Source organism: Bidens hawaiensis, unplaced genomic scaffold (genome assembly GCF_021521415.1).
Source record: "Bidens hawaiensis isolate Kalapana, Puna unplaced genomic scaffold, B.hawaiensis_p1.1 tig00043576_1, whole genome shotgun sequence".
In the NCBI taxonomy this organism is placed as follows: domain Eukaryota; kingdom Viridiplantae; phylum Streptophyta; class Magnoliopsida; order Asterales; family Asteraceae; genus Bidens; species Bidens hawaiensis.
In genome coordinates this window covers 86,045-103,354 of record NW_027497734.1, presented here as the reverse complement: position 1 = coordinate 103,354, position 17,310 = coordinate 86,045, and positions in this window count along the sequence as shown.

The window sequence follows — 17,310 nt, the reverse complement described above, 5'->3', positions numbered from 1 at the left end:
TATAGGTCCCCTTTTAACCCTCATTTTGTTAAAAGGGACCATGTATGAATGTGAATATTATTAATATTTATTATTGTTATTATTATTATTATTATTATTTTTATTGTAATTATCAATTATTATTATATATTGTTATTATTATTACGTAATATTATTATTATTTATTCATATTATTATTCATTATTATTGTCAGTATTATTAAACGTTTTTTACCACGAGGCGAGCATGTCGGACGTTAGACGCGGAAGACGACAGTCAGGGATCGGGTGTCAAACGCAGGGACGACGACCACGTTAATGTTCACGATGCGACGTTTACGGCCCCGACATCGACTACACGTCGTTTTTATAGTTTGTATATATTTTATTTTATTTTGTACAAACTCGATGTTTTGTATATAATAATGTTTTGGTTTAGTGTATATACGTGTTTATTGTTTTGGTAAAAAAATTTTGTTATAAAAATACATCTTTTTAAACAACATTATTATTTTAAATACAATAAAAAAAGGAAACAAAAAAACAAAATTAAAACATAAAACATAAAAAGAAAAAGAAAAAGAAAAAAACATAAAATAAACATAATAAAACAAAATTGATGGGATTTTCTAAAAAAAAAAAAACTCTCAATATATCTAGGGTTATACAAGACATATTAAATGGTTTTTTTAGAAAATCCCCATGATGTCCTAAAAAATGGCTAAACAAACTCATCCATGCTTTGACAATTCATTATCTAGAAGTATTTCAAATGAAACGATAGCCAAAATTGACCCGTGTGGCTTGTGCTGCCTAATTCTAATATTCTATGCATGTATGTGTTCAAATGGATTCTGTTACAAAAACTTAAGTTAAAAACATATATGCATAAAAATACTAGTTGTAGTCGATAGAAATGATACATATACCACAATTTTATTTTTCAGCTTTTAGATCTTTTTAAAGTTGTCACCTGATCGTAGTATAATAATCAATACATTCATTGCTATATTTATATTCTAGGTGTGGACGGTGTCGTACATAACTTCCTTAACATCCTTCACTTCTCTCGTTTCTATATTAGCCGCACAACAACTTCTCTAATATTTCACTTTCCCTCTCCTGAATCGGTAGGGTCGTCCTAATTTTCCTCTTACTTATTTTCTTAACAAATATACAAGTATTGGTGCAGGAAGTGCAAGTAGATTGGAGTGGCTTGTTTAGCGAGAGAAAGTTGTGCTCCACACTCCCCTTCCCGAAGAAGCGAGCGTTAGGCAGTGTGTTTCCCGCTTGGCATTGTTGCCACGCTTCTCGAAGCCAAATCCATAGCGTGTATCCTGAAAAAAAAACACTTGAATGGGTGTTTATTTAAGGTGACCTAGGGGAAACGTAACACAAGAATGATGGGTGTATTATTTGTTGTTAACGAGTTAAGACTAGTTTCAAATTTAACCCACATATACATTTAGCGGTATTTTATATCAAAACTTAAAATGATTTATTAACTTATGTTAAACTTAAAGGTTAGAAATTTAAAAACCATCATTTACACACAATTATGTTTTGGTTTTATTTCATATTTAAAATAGTAACACGCAAGAATTAAAAAAGTCACCCTAGATAGGTCATGTACGTGTTAACTCACAAATGCACGAGTTGCATTCATAGCAATCCAAGATGTAAAAGGCGTGAGGAGTGATAATAGTATTTGGTTAAGATTTGCGCCAACAACAATGTGTTACACGAAGCGAGCATTACAAAATGGTAATACAAAATCATGAGATATGAGAACTACCGAGCAATGCTAACATCTTTTATTAGAATTCCATGTAACTATTTTTTCTAACTAGATACTAACAAGTAACAACACTTTAGGTTGGACATATGTTAATGTCAAACATGTTTGCTTCACGCAAAGTTGATTGCCACGATGTTATAGTTCTTTCTAATTTAGAGACATTTTTTTTGAAGACTAGTGCGAGATTGCTAGATTGGTAGCACAATACGACTTAAATATATTTCACGTGTTATCAAAATAAAGATATATTGGTTGGAGATCGAAGACCCGAAGTGACTTCACTACGTGATTTTACCAACTTATTGTAAGTTATAAACTCTTACTAAATTTGTCAGGAAAAAAAATGTAACACAAACAACCATTGTAGGCTAATGTTGGATTATATTGTGAATTATAATACCGGTCACTAAATAGATAAGGTGGAAACAACTTCTAGTTGATATCAATCTATCTCAAACGGTTTAACTCTTGAACAAACCGCACACAACGATTGATATTGTACCGTCGACACAGCAGATGTTGGTAGTGTGTGTGTGTGTGGGTGGGGGGGGGGGTGGTTGGGGTGGGGGGCATCTAGGGAAGACAGATTGAGGAATCAACATGTCAAATGGGCATATTAAGGATTTTCTCTTTTGTTTTGCCCACATTATTAATCTATGGTCAGTCTAGATAGTTTTTCTCGTTTGACCCTAGATAGATAAAGATAATTTAGACTGCAAAGCTAATTCATCATCATAGATTTGAACACGTCTTTATAATAAAGTGTAGGATTAAATTCAGGATTAATATTCATTGAAAAACTGTTATTAATTAAGTAAGTTTAGATTTATGAATGGTGCAATTAAATAGATTGACTTCAGATTATTTGTATAAAAGAAGAATCGATGTGCCTTCTCGGTTGTCAGGACCATCTCGTGGGTAAGCTAAATCAGGCCAACGTCGCTTTAGGCTTTCAGTTTTATAAGACCTCTCATGTAATAGGGGTTATGTATTATGGGTTTTTGAAAGTATACTTTTAATAACTCACTGATGGGCCACAAGCTAAATAAAATGTCTTATATCCATTATCATTGCATATCGTCAATATTCCATAGTTTTTAGATGCTCACTAGTGCTATACGCATAAAAAAATAAAAATAAAAAAGGCCTCAATATTTTATTTAGTTTTAGGTCTCTATATGTATAATAGGTTGAATGCTTGTGTTTTTTCTTTAGTTGCGTACATGATTGTAATTTTGTAATATTTGAATTTGGACGTTTTTAAAAAAAGGAAGAAAAGAAACAAAGTCAAGACTCAAGATGACCTAATTTTCACATTTTGAACCCAAATAGCTAGTTTGACCGTTCATCATCTAGAAATATTTCAAATAAAATTCAGCAAATTGAGCACCACAAAACTAAAACGATAACGACACCACAAATGCGGAGGCTACTGGCTAGAGGACGGAACTTTTATAAAATGTCATTTGAATTTAAAGAAATAGTGAAACCTATTTTCTTTTACTTTCAAAAAGTAGCCTAACAATAAAGTTATTACTTGTATTACCTATTGATCATTTGTAACTTTTTTACGATTTGTTATTGTTTCAATTCCAACTAGAGAAGTATCAACACATCAAATGTAGATTTCATCAGTTATTTGATATGATCGTATATATAGTGTGCATAAAATAATTCATGGGTTATGATAAATAAAACCTTAATAAATATTATCGATTAGAAACTTTATTTTATGTATGTAAAAAAGAGTACAGTCTCATTTACTTAATTGTTAGTTGTAGTTAATATATAGGGCGACTATAGGGTGGTGCACTGATGGACGACTACTTAGAGCATTCCTAACAACTCCTCTAAACTTATGTGAGTGAGTTTTGCAAATTATATGATGAGATTATAGATGGTGTGAGTGAAATTATAGGATTGTGGGGGTAAGGTATAAAACACTTCATGCACACACGAGGATAACATGATTAATCAGCGGAAAAGGGTATCTTTCGCGAAGAAGTCAAAACCCACTGCAGGAGATAACCACAAGACAATACGAGCAGGAAAGAACAACGGAAGTGCCGCCACAGGTAGGACACGTGGTGGAACTCCATTGCGTAGTACCAAATGCCATATGGGCGCACAATGAACCAATGAGAATGGACCAACGCCGCACTCGTACCAAAGGAGAAAGCGGCGGAACTGTTGCATGGTACAAAAATCTACATGGACACACGATGGACCAATGAAAATGGGCCAACGCTGTACCTGCACCAAAAGAAAGAATACCAATGGTCAGACTGTCTAACCAATCAGGACGAGCCGTCATGCTCAACCATGACGGGAGAAACTTCCATTGAGTGGGACAGTTGGCCCAACTTTCTCCCCCCTTCGGCTATAAATACAGATGATAGTGTAAGGGTAAAGGGATTCCAACTTCTAAGCTCTCTCACTCCTTTAAATAGATTCCGACCACTTACCATACTGATCATCATGCCTAAGGGTGGTTACGAGAAGACCCCCCATTCCATAGTGTCCGTTTTGCAGGTGTACGGTTCGTTAGGGCTTACTCTTACTCATATGGAGATAATGGGTTGTGTAATAGATTAACCTCTTCAGCTTGGTTTGAAGAGTTGATTAACCTTTTGGACGAATTATTAGGCCTAACATTATCTGGTTAGACCTAGTGTTTCTTCATTGGTGCCATCCGGTTAAGCTAGAACTGTAAAGAAAACTCAAAATGATGAGTTATCGCGGACCTCCGCCGGGAACACCAAAGTCCTCCAACCGTGCAAGGACCAACCCAGATGGGGACCCCGAATGGAAATTCGAGACAAAGGGAAGAATATGTAGAAGTGGAACGCCCTCAACAAGACGCGTCATTCAGATTCGCGGAAATACGCGATGATGGTCAAAAAAGCCCGTTTTAAACAAATGGCGAGGAACCCAGTGATGTGGTTAAAAAAGGAACAAGAAAGGGTCAGCGGAGAGTACGAGAAAAAAATTGGAGAAATAGGCGAGGAAATCGAAGAAAGGGATAGCCCCACACACCATCATATTCAAAAGAGATGACGCGGAATCGTTCGACGAGGAGAGACACCCTTGCCGCAGAGAGCGTGAAAGACTGGAAAGCCATAAATACCAACAGAGAAAGAAAGGGAGAAGGCAAAAAAGGTCCCCTAACCAGAGTCGGTTGGCAAAGTTAAAAAACGCGCGCGGGAAAAGCTTGGAACCAAAGAGTGGAAGCGATGGGGAAAGCCCGGGGACCAAAAGATCAACTTCGGGGGAAGAAACATCTGAGTTATTACCGCGACACGGACGTATATTTTTCAAAACCTTACAAGCCAAAAGCTTTCGCGGAAAAGTCTAAATTCGTACAAAAGATTGTAGAGGCTCCGCTGCCTTCTAACTCGAAGCTGCCATACGTAGTGGGAAAGTATGATGGGATGAGCGACCCAAGCGATCACTTGCAATGCTTTATATCGGTCGGAGGAGTAGCTGGGTGGACATTGCCCGTTTGGTGCCATATGTCCACCCTAACTCTTCACGGTGCGGCCAAGGAATGGTTCGAGAGGCTCCCAGAAGTCCAAATCACGAGCTTCGAAGATCTGGTAGCTAAATTCTCCCTGCATTTTAGCCAACAGCAAAGGCACACCCGCGACCCCGCCGACATATTAACCGTGTTCCGCCGAGATAATGAATCCATCAAAGATTTTCTCACGCGGTTCAACACAGAAGGTCTCAAGATCGGAGGAGTGAGCGAGGATATGATGAGGGCAGCCAAGGAGTGTGAAGCGATGACATCATCCGGTGCCTATCAGGGAGAGATGGCATGCCAAAATCATGCAACGAACTCATGAAAGCAGCCAAAGTATACGCGGACACCGAAAAGTCATTGTGTGGACGAGGACACCCCAGAGCTAAAAATAGAAACGTGCTGAGAACGTTTAAGAACAACAAAAAGGAACGTGAGTCGATATGGTCTAGAATCCAACCCTCGGAAGACACATCAGCTCTAACACTAGTTCCTCGACCGCTAATAGGAGAAAAACAAAATAGAGGGTAAAAGACCAGAGAATGGACCCCACTGGTTAAAACTCCATCCCAGATATTGGAGACAAAAAGCGTCAACTTCCGGACACCGAAGCCAATCTTCAAGAGAAAACATCTAGATAAATCGAAGTATTGTAAATCCCATGAGGACTTCGGCCACAATACAGACGATTGCACAAATCTGAATGATGAGATCGAAAAAACGGTGAAATCCGGGAAACTCGAACACTTGGCCGTAGAGGCAAGGAAGCACGCCAGAAACCAGGGCCCAACAAAATACGATGGTCCCCGAGAAAACAGATAAAAAATCTGAACACACATATGATACAAGGCGGGCAGAACAAGAGCGCGAAAAGGCAAACACCTAGTAGTGAAGCCTGGAAAGAAGAACCGGTCATCTTCCCACGAGTAAAGGGAGGGCCATGCCTTAAGCAACCACTGATTGTCACCGCGTTGATATGACATTATCGAAGCACCTATGTCTTTATCGACCAAAGAAGTACGTCTGATATTATGTACCAATAGTGTTTCTATCAATTAGACGCGAAAGACAAAGTAAGGCTAGAACAGGTTAATGCACGTGTCTCGGGGTTCTCGAACAAAGTAACACATCCGCTGGGACAACTAAAGTTCCTGGTAACACTGAGCGATGGAAAACACTCGAGAACCGAAGAGGTAGAGTCCCTCGTACTGCCAGTAAAGTCCAAACACGATGTGATCCTGGGAAAAGAATCGATTAGGGTTTTCAATGCAAATCCGTCCACCGCGCATGGCATCATGGGTATCCCAACACCGACGGGGATTGCACTGTTGAGACCGAACTAAAACTGATTGGTCGCGGAAGGGTCAAAACCCCAAAAGGTGCAGAAGACGAAAAACAACAACGAACCCAAAAGGTGGGTGCTCAACGCCAAGTTCCCAGGTCAAACCATCACCATCGGACCAACATTATCAAGTAGTGTAATCTCTCATTTGAAGCAGCTATTGCTACGGAATATGGATGTGTTCGCATGGCAATACGCAAACATGGTTGGCGTTCCGCGCAATATAGTGGAGCATGCCTTGAAGGTCAACCCTTCGTTCACACCGGTAGTCCAAAAACGACGGAAAATGGGGCTGTAGCAAACAAAAGCAATGAATGATCAGGTGAGTGAATTATTGAAAGCGGGCATCATCAGGGAAATCAGGTACCAAACATGGGTCGCAAACCCCGTGATGGTACCAAAGAGCAAAGGGGCGTGGCGAATGTGCATTGATTACAAATACCTAAATCAAGCATCCCCCCCAAAGATTGCTACCCACTGCCTGAGATAGAATTGAAAGTAGATTCAGTAGCTCCATATCGCTTCAAATTTTTCCTGGATGCATACAAAGGTTACCACCAAATCCACATGGCGGAACGAGATCAAGACAAAGCAGCTTTCCGCACAGACAAAGGCACATTCTGTTACAAGATGATGCCATTTGGGTTAAAAATCGCTGGAGCCACTTATCAACGCCTGATGGACAAACAGTTCGGGGAACAAATTGGGATCAACCTGGAAGTGTAAATGGATGATTTGGTAATCAAGAGCCTAGAAGAAGACCAAATGTTGCGAGATATCGAAGACACATTCCAAAGACTGCGTAAGATTAGCATGAAACTGAACCCTATTAAATGCTCATTTGGAATGGAAGAAGGCAAGTTCCTCGGGGTGATCGTCAGAAAAAACGGGTTCAAAGTTAACGCCGAAAAGGTGCAAGCGATTTCCCGTATGCCTTCCCTAAAATCGTTGAAAGAGGTTTAAACACTCAATGGGAGGCTGGTAGAAATGAACAGATTCTTAGCGAATCACGTAACGAAATCGTTCCGTTCGTATCTACATTGCGAAATTGCCTAAAGAAATCATAATTCAAATGGACACCAGAGGTAGAGCAAGCCTTCCAATAAGTAAAGAAGTGTCTGATTGAATTGCCAACATTGAAGGCACCGCGAAAGGACGAGGAGTTGACTATATACTTTCCCGCATCAACCAAGGTGGTGGGAGCAGTACTGATAGTAGATCGAGAAAACAATTCAAACACCAATTAGCAGAACCCTCACCGACGTAGAAATGAGATATTACATCATGGAAAAACGGGTCCTGGCACTGGTGTATGCATCAAGACGGCTCCACATATACTTCCACGATCACACAATAAATGTGTTGACAAATTACAAAATCCAAAATATACTCCAGAAGCCCGAATTGTTCGGACGACTGGTGAAGTGGGCCATTGAACTTTGAGAACACACTATCCAATACAGGCACATGCCAGCAATCAAAGGACAAGTCCTAGAAGACTTCATTGGGGAAATACCTTCCGGAAAAGAAGAGGAATGCAGAGCTGAAGAGAAACCGACCATGCCTGTCGATGAAAACGAAACATGGTTGTTGTTCACTAACGGTGCATCCAACGATGAAGGGTCAGGGGCCGAATTGAAGCTAATCAACCCAACAAACAAGAATTCACATACGCCATCCGCCTAGATTTGAAGAGCACAACCAACGAGGCGGAGTATGAAGCGTTTCTGTCTGGCCTGCGAATAGCTGACAAATTTGGGGCACAACACGTAGAAGCACCCGTTGACTCAATGCTCATAGCCAGCCAAGTTAACGGGTCATATGAAGCCAAAGATGAGGTCATGGCATCGTGCCTAGAACAAGCCAGACAGCTGATCCAAAATTCTAATTTGTGTAAAGTGAAGCACATTAAACGAAGTGAGAACAAATCAGCCGACGCGTTAAGCAAATGAGCAGCAACCAGCTTCGAACACCTGGAAAAAGAGGTTAGTGTAGAGACACTGGTGGAACCATCAGTCCCTCCAGGGCAAGTATGCATCACACATAATGCTGAAGAGTCATGGACGACTCCAGTTAAAGCATACCTAGCAGAAGGCCTCTTACCACAAGAAAAAGTAAAAACTCATAATATAAGGCACAAAGAGCTGCGATACGAAATGAAAGAAGGAATCTTATATAGGAGATCATTCATAGGGCCTCTTCTTTGTTACGTAGACGCTGATGACGCTTCCTACTTGATAAGAGAAATACACGAGGGGATATGCGGGTTGAACACGGGACCACGATTGGTTGTGGAAAAGATCACCAACGCCGACTATTACTGACCACGCATGCATACGGATGCCATAAGAGAATTAAGAAAGTGCGATCCAGGCCAGCGACATGCGCCAAACACCCTCAGTCCCAAGAACGACCTGATCCCAGTCTCCGCTGCCTGGCCATTCCAAAAATGGGCCATCGACATAATGGGTCCATTACTTGAAGCACCCGAAAGGGTAAATTCTTGATAGTGGCAATCGATTATTTCACGAATTGGATCGAAGAAAAACCGGTAGCCTCGATCAGCACCACCGTTGTCAAGAAATTCATATGGGAATTCATAATATGTCATTTCGGTCTACCACAAACGATAGTCAGCGATAATGGCACCCAGTTCGCAGACAAAACCCTTCAAGAATGGCTCGCGGAACTTCATGTGAAACAAATATTCACATCGGTGGCACATCCACAAGGCAATGGCCAAGTGGAAAGATCCAACCGCACCATTTTGGAAGGAGTAAAAGCAAGATAGGGGCAGAAAAGGGCAGGCTGGGTAGATGAATTGCCACACGTCCTTTGGGCATACAGAACGCTGAAGAGACGAAGTCATGGTGAAACACCGTTCAGCCTCACTTACGGCATAGAGGCAATGATACCGGCAGAAATTGGACTCCCCTCTTCTAGGGTACTCTTAGCCGAGAGAAACAACGAGTCCGAATTATGCTTGAATTTAGACCTGCTTGAAGAAAGAGGGGAGTTGGCAACAATTAAAGAGGAAAAATAAAGACGCTAACTCGAAAAATACTACAATAGTAGAGTGGACCAAGAAGGTTTAAAATCGGTGAATATGTATTCTGCAACAAAGAAGCATCAAACGCGGAACCACCAAAAAAATTGGCACCAAAATGTGAAGGCCCTTACGTGATTTCCCAATATTGGGTAAAGGTGCATATTCCCTAGAAAAATTAGATGGGTCACCAATCACAAGGGCATGGAACGCAGCGAAACTACAGAAGTGTTATCTCTGAAATATAGAGATCATGTATTAAATGGGCCAAGGGCCACTTTTGCTTTAAGATTCAATGAAATCCTTTCTTATTATTTATCTTTTTAAGCATATTCTTATGACATTTGATAGCAAGCGCGTGACAGAAAAGCAAACATGAAAAGATCATACAAAATAAACTAAAAGGATTACGTTATCATTATCAAAGCGGAACATAAAAGTCCGCAAGCAAAAGACAGCAAGGTATAAACTAACACCCGGGAAATCTAAGCCTGCAACCAAAGTCTTACATAACATTAAAATACATTAAACTACAAAAGGAAAAAGCGAAACATTAGAGTCCGCACCTTAATAACAAAACACAAACTAAACTACGAACTCACTCGTAGTCAACAGCCTCCTCATCCTCATGTGCTCCATTACCTTCACCGTCATCATCACCAACACCGCTACTTCCACCATGACCAGAAGGATCGACAAGCGTTGTAAATGCAGCCTTAAGTTGAAGGAACCCACCGGGTCTCTCAGCTAGCTTGGCAACGGTCCCGACCACACTAAATGTTAAGTTTTCATACTTCAATTGCAGATTGTGGTAACGTTGTTCACAATCGATATCATGCAGAGGGAAGTCGGTAGGTGAACGACCAAAAGAAGCGAGATCATGAGCCTCTTGAAAACCCGTCTTACGGCCAGACTCGCGAGCAATGAAGAGTACTTCCACAACGCAATTTGTAAGTTCGGGCCCATCTTTGACAAGGTCAACAATATGGTAAGAAAGAAAAGACGAAGAGATGAAAAGGAAAGCCTATGATAAGATAGGGAAAAATAAGTTTAACATGCCTCGCGGACGAAGTCGGTCATCAGCCACTTCTGGTCCGCCTGCAAGGTCTGAACGGTAAGGTCATTCATAAGGAGCTGATCTGCTTAGCCATCCCTAGCGGCTTGGAGAACCATATTCTCTTTACCCAAACCCTCCAACTAGGCATCCTTAGAGGCAGCAACCACCTTTAGCTCATCCAACTCAACTCTTACACGATCCAATTCTTTATCTTTACCTTGAACAACAACATCACGGGCAGCCAAAGAGTAAGTAAGATCAACAATGAGAGTGTCTATATTTTTAACGATGACGTTATGGTCCGCCGCCTACTCTTGTAGCTTGGCAAGTAAATCTTTCGACACCTCGAGCTCGGACTCCACCCTTTTCAGCTTATCCCGAACACCCTTCAAACGATTGTTTTCACGCTGAAACGATTCTTCCCAACATTTCACGGCCTCACCACGCACGACTTAAGCAGCAGCCAACTCTTGACGGGCTGTAGCCAAGTTCCATTCAGCAGTGTGCGCTTCATGGCGGTGATTCTCAGCATCCTGCAACAACTTTTCACGATCAGCGTTCAAAGAAAACCAGTCATCCTTCATTACCACCCTCTCACGAACAATCTCCTGAGTCGCAAATAAAAAGCGAACAGTTCCGCGAATGTAGTAACCATAGAGATTACCCTGAGGGTGACTTTGTTGATACTCAACTTCTGCAGGTGGAAAGCAATGACCGAGGAAGTCTTGGCACACACCGAGGTCCTGAAATCTTGAATGGGGGGTGAGCCCTTAGAAAGGAACATAAAATCTTGAATCATCACGAGGAAGAGATCCAACGAAAAGACGTTCGCCTCCATCATCATCATCACCATGACCACCATTTCCGCCACCACAACCAAGCCCACTCCCACCAATACCGGCACCGCCGACTACAGGATCAACCCACGCAACGAAAGTATCCTAAAGTTCGAACGTGAAAGTGTAGGCTAGCGTCGCTTTACAGCTTCAAGGGCTTGAACAATTTCCTTATCATTTTCTTCCAACCACACCTCCCTTAAGGGTGAATGAGGTCGAGCAGACATGAGGAGAGGACTCTCTTTAACGACAGGAGGCAGAGAAGGCGAGCGGAAAACCTTTTCTTTCATCTTGGGTCCAACAGACAGCCCAACAACGGTTTTCTTCAAAGAACATACAAGAAAACAGAATAAGAAAAAATAAATATAAACGGGTAAGAGATACCAAGAGTCAAACCAGCTGTTGAGGCGGATTTTTTCGTGAGCTTCTCACTGAGTTTTGCCTTCTTTCGAATGGGAGAAAGAAGGCCCAAATTAAGCAAATTCAAAGTGAAAGCAAGTTCCTCAACAGGTTTCACAGACTCAGAAATGGTAGGCTCAACATTCACAGTACCAACCTGAGGAGATTCAGTTGGCACAGGTTCTACAACGGGACAATCTTGAAGCTTCTTCTTCTTCTTGCGTGGCTTCTTGGCAGGAGAACTGCTAATATCAACAGAATCCTGAGACACGGGACCTGTCAAAAGCAAAACATGCGAATTAGGAAAAGAACGCGGAGAGTCCATAGAGTCCTCACTACTTGACAAGATCATCTGCACACCATCCGCGACCATTTCAATTAAAGGCCGAGGATTAAGGGTCGGCTCAGCAGCACCTTCAGCACCTACCAGCGGAAACACAAAGTACTCTCGGGTTTCATCAAGAATATGGGTTTCTCCCACCAGCAAATCCTGTCGTGTCATGACCCCGGGTCCATCCTCAAAGAATAACGCTACCCAAGCCTAAAAGTAACAATAGAGAAATAATAAAAGGCAAATACCAAGCGAAAATTAAAAAAACACTCACATAAATCATCGCGACCATAGATAGGAGTCTTGTGAGGCCGAGACCAGATCCTACTCATCCCAGCAGCGACTAGAGCGTACTCTTGAGTATAACAAAGAGAAGTCACCCATGCAATAAGAGTTTTATACCGAGATTGATCTTGGAAGTCACGCGGAGGATCGTCATCAATGGGAATGGAAGGATCTCGGAAGGTCATTGGCACAGGAAGGGCACTGGCACTGACAAAAAAGAAGCATTGTTTCCACTCATGGAGACTCCGCGGAGCCTCCCCACTAAAAGTCACATCCTTATCATGAAAAAGAAAACCATACCATCCACCCTTGGTATACATTTTGTAAAACACCATAAACTTGTCAACTAAAGGAGTGATACGCTGACTACGGCAGCAGAACTCAAAGTGGCGTAGACGCATCATACCCGGTGGATGAATATGGGTAATATGAAACCCATAGTGAAATAGGACGTCGAAGAAACGTGATAATGGAAGACGAAAATTTCCATGCCCAAAAAACTCGGAATATAAAGTAAGCTTGCCCGGAGGAGCGTCCATGGCGGTGCTACCCCTAAATGGGAAATTTCGGCTCCCAATACGGAGAAATATGATAGGATGAAACAATGATCTCATAGTTAGACCGACACCATTTGATGACAATGTCTCGGATAGAAGATTCACCACTATTTTTCTTGTTTTTTCCTTGCTAGACTTCTTGGCGGCCGATGAGGAAGCCATTAAGACAAAGAAGTATGAGAAGAAATGTGAGATAAATAAAGAAAGGAAAGAGGAAGATGGATAGAATGGCGAAAATACATCCTATTTTTATTAAACCCCAGAGGTGGTTAAAGTTAGAATCGAAGTCTTCAAATTAACTGACAGCCAATGAGAAAGTAGCACGTCACACGGGAAGTTAATGCAGCCAGAGCAAGTGGGCGCGTGGGAAACACGTGCGCACAGTTGAAAAGAGAGGTCTAACACAAGCGCCGTCTGGTGTCTGACGGAACAGGCCTGTAGGTAGAAAAGATACCACTGGTGTCAAGAGATCAGGATGTCAGTTAGAAGAGAAGTTACTTTTTCAGAACAAATTTAATGCTATACAACAATAGATCCGCGAATAAGATACCGCGAAAAGTTTCACCTTGAAAAATGAAAAATAAATAAGAGGTTATCCAAAAACCTACCAAGACCCGCAGATCGACAGCCGGAGAAACCTTAGAAATACAAAAATCGACAAAGAGTTAATTCAGGCAAAGACGTTTGATTGGAATGAAGCCTGGTCCGAAAACAACGCGACAACTCAACAAGGGAAACCCCAAGGAGTACGTGCAATATTTTGGACCAGACAACATGCCAATCAAGGCAATCAATTTGAATAGAACAAAAGTTAAGTGAAAGAGGCACTCAAAAATGGAATGCATGAAAACAGACACCCATCACTCATTTATACCCGAAGTAGTAAATGAGGTAGTTGGACATCTAAAGATCCGTTTCAGAAGCAACCAATAAGAGGCAACCACGGGTCGAGAAACTGAGGAAAATTAAGACGTCGGCATGCAAAGACATTTATACCCACATGGAGTAAATGAGCTGCAGTCTAATACGCAAAGTGACATAACCGTAGCTAGGACGTAGACAAGACCCTCATTTACTGCTGCCACAAGTACCCACTTGATTGATCACCAAAAACGAGAAGATAGGAAAGAATAAGTCCAATATTCCACCCGCAGAAAGCAACAGGGGAAGAAACAATGGACTGGGGAGGGGGGGGGGGACTTGTGAGGGTAAGGTATAAAACACTTCATGCACACAAAAGGATAACATGGTTAATCAGCGGAAAGGGTATCTTCCACGAAGAAGTCAAAACCAACCGCGGGAGATAACCACAAGACAATACGAGCAGGAAAGAACAGCGGGAGTGCTGCCACATGTAGGACACGGGGCGGAACACCATTGCGTAGTACCAATTTCCATATGGGCGCACGATGGACCAATGAGTATGGTCCAACGCCAAACTTGTACCAAATAAGAATGTGGCGGAAGTGTTGCATGGTACAAAACTCTACATGGACGCACGATGGACTAATGAAAATGGGCCAACGCTGTACCTGCACCAAAATAAATTATACCATTGGCCGGACTGTTTAACAAATCAGGATGAGCCGTCATGCTCAACCATGACGGGAGAAGCTTCTTTTGAGTGGGACAGTTGGCCCAACCTTTTTCCCCATTCTGGCTATAAATACAGATGATAGTGTAACGGTAAAGGGATTCCAACTTCTAAGCTCTCTCACTCCTTTAAATAGATTGCGACCACTTACCATACTGATTCTCACTCCGGAGGGTGGTTACGAGAAGACCCTCCCAATTCACCTTCTCGTAACGTCATGGTGTTCGTTTTGCAGGTGTACGGTTCGTTAGGGCTTACTCTTACTTATATGGAGATAATAGGTTGAGCAATAGGTTAACCTCATCAGCTTGGTTTGATATGTTATTTAACCTCTTGGAACGAATTATTAGGCCTAACCTTATCGGTTAGACTTAGTGTTTCTTCAAGGATGGAGAAAGAAAATGTAGTGACTTTTTTTATAAATATAGGGGAATACTGTTTACCTCAATTTATTTTTACTATTTGTTTAATTGGTTATGAGTAATGGAAAGAGAAAATTGTAATGATAAATATATATAAAATAATTATATAATTGAATAAGAGATAAAAATGTAGTGATTTTTAGTGTAGTTATACAAATGGGGATGAGGTACCTGCCGGGAATGCTCTTATGGCCGTTTTCGTCCAGGAATTGTTTTTCAAGTTTATATATAATTTGTAATCAGTTAATCATAAAACATTGGGAAATTTGATTAGGTGGTTTCTTATCAATGTCCAAGTCCTGTCAATCTATTCTATATTGTTACAAAACTAGACACGTGAAATTGAGTAATCATAATGAGAAGGGATGAACACGAAAGCTTTATTATTCGCCTGTACAAAACATTTGACAGTGACACGATGTCAGAGGAACCTGTAACATTTCGGATTTTTTGTATTTGTATTCGTATTTGTTTATCCAATTCAGGAACGTAATTAGGTTATTTTGTATTAATAAAACTAATATTATTAGTATATATTTGTTTTTAACTAGTTTATATTTTCATAATTTTCAATTATGTCAAATAGCCCTTAAAAACTCTAAAAATTGCTTAAAATGGCTAAAATATGCATTCTTGGAACTTTAGGGGCTTTTTCTGCCAAAAATCAAAATCTAGACAACAGGCAGCTTTTCGTGTAGCGCGAAGGGACACCCCTGTTGGTTCGTGTAGCGCGAAGCACTGCCAGGTCAGCCAAATTCGTTTAAGATCTTCGTTTAATTATAAATCTTTCTCTAATCGATCCTAAATCACGAAAATTGAGCTCCAAGAAAAAATCTGATATGGAATAGTGTCTAGGTTCATTCCAACGATTTTCCTTGTTATTATATTGATAAATGAATTATTCGTTTACCTTAACGAATCGTTTTCTTTTCAAACAAGTTGAACCTCTGGCTATTTAAACAAGCCATACCTTCAAACCCTATAATGTTACGACATATCATTCCTCCACCGTTTCCCTTAGCCTCCATCCTCCGGTTTTTTGTGTTTTTTGTCTTCAAGAACAAGCTGACAGTTGGCTTTGGTGTTTCCCGAGCTTCAACTCAACGTTTCTTATCATTCTAAACGTTTTCCAGGTAAGTTGTCTTCTGTAAATATGTTCATAATTATTCATTAAACAATAACCCGCCAATAAATATCTGTGATTGAGGGGCTTAAACGTATCAATTGAACTCCGACCCGTTTAAGGGCAACTTGGTCAACAACTTTGACTGATTAATTTCTATCACTTCTGATCGGAACTAGCTTTCGGTCCAGAACACTTTTTGACGCATCTTTAAATTTTGAGTATACTGACAATAACTCGACATCTGACTCGCTGTTCATATTATGGTCAGTACCAGCTCGCTTAGACTTAAAAATCTCATAACCGGAGTTCTATATGTATGTTTGGATTGATTCCAGCGGCGATATTCTCGGTTTTAATTCTAGTTTATTATCTCTAAGTTTCAGGTCTGTTTGGATGATCTCAGTCAACACGATAAAGTTCGGTTCTTCATTAATTTTATTACTTTCTAATCACGTTTAAATGATAAGGTGAGAAATCATTTCCCCTTTTTAATTTACTATTTTCAAACATATTTTGGGAACGTATACGTATTTACAATATTTATTTATTATATTATACACACTAGCAAACTGATATATATTGTGTGTGTATTCAATTAATGACTAATTGTTACTTGATTCTAGCAATTTAGAGGGGTCCAACATAATCACATTATAATATGATCATACGACTATCATAGTAGCCATAGTCCCTAAGACTTGGTCAACTGATGCTTTTATTTGCACATGGTTTGATTGTTTTACATTCACAATAAAAGTATTGCCTTTTATTATATTTACTATTGTAACAAATCTGATTATTTTCTCACTTAACATGTGTTGACAAAACTATATGATTTTCTACGCATATGTAGGTTATCAGTTGGTGTGAAGTTAGGTGAAGAGACAACTAATAAGACTTTAAGATTAAAATTAATAAAAGACTATTTCAGTTAATTTAATTGTTTTTATATATTTGGTAATTTGTTTAAACTTGATGTACTTGGGTTATGTTTGTTTATTTAAGAATAATTAAATAGA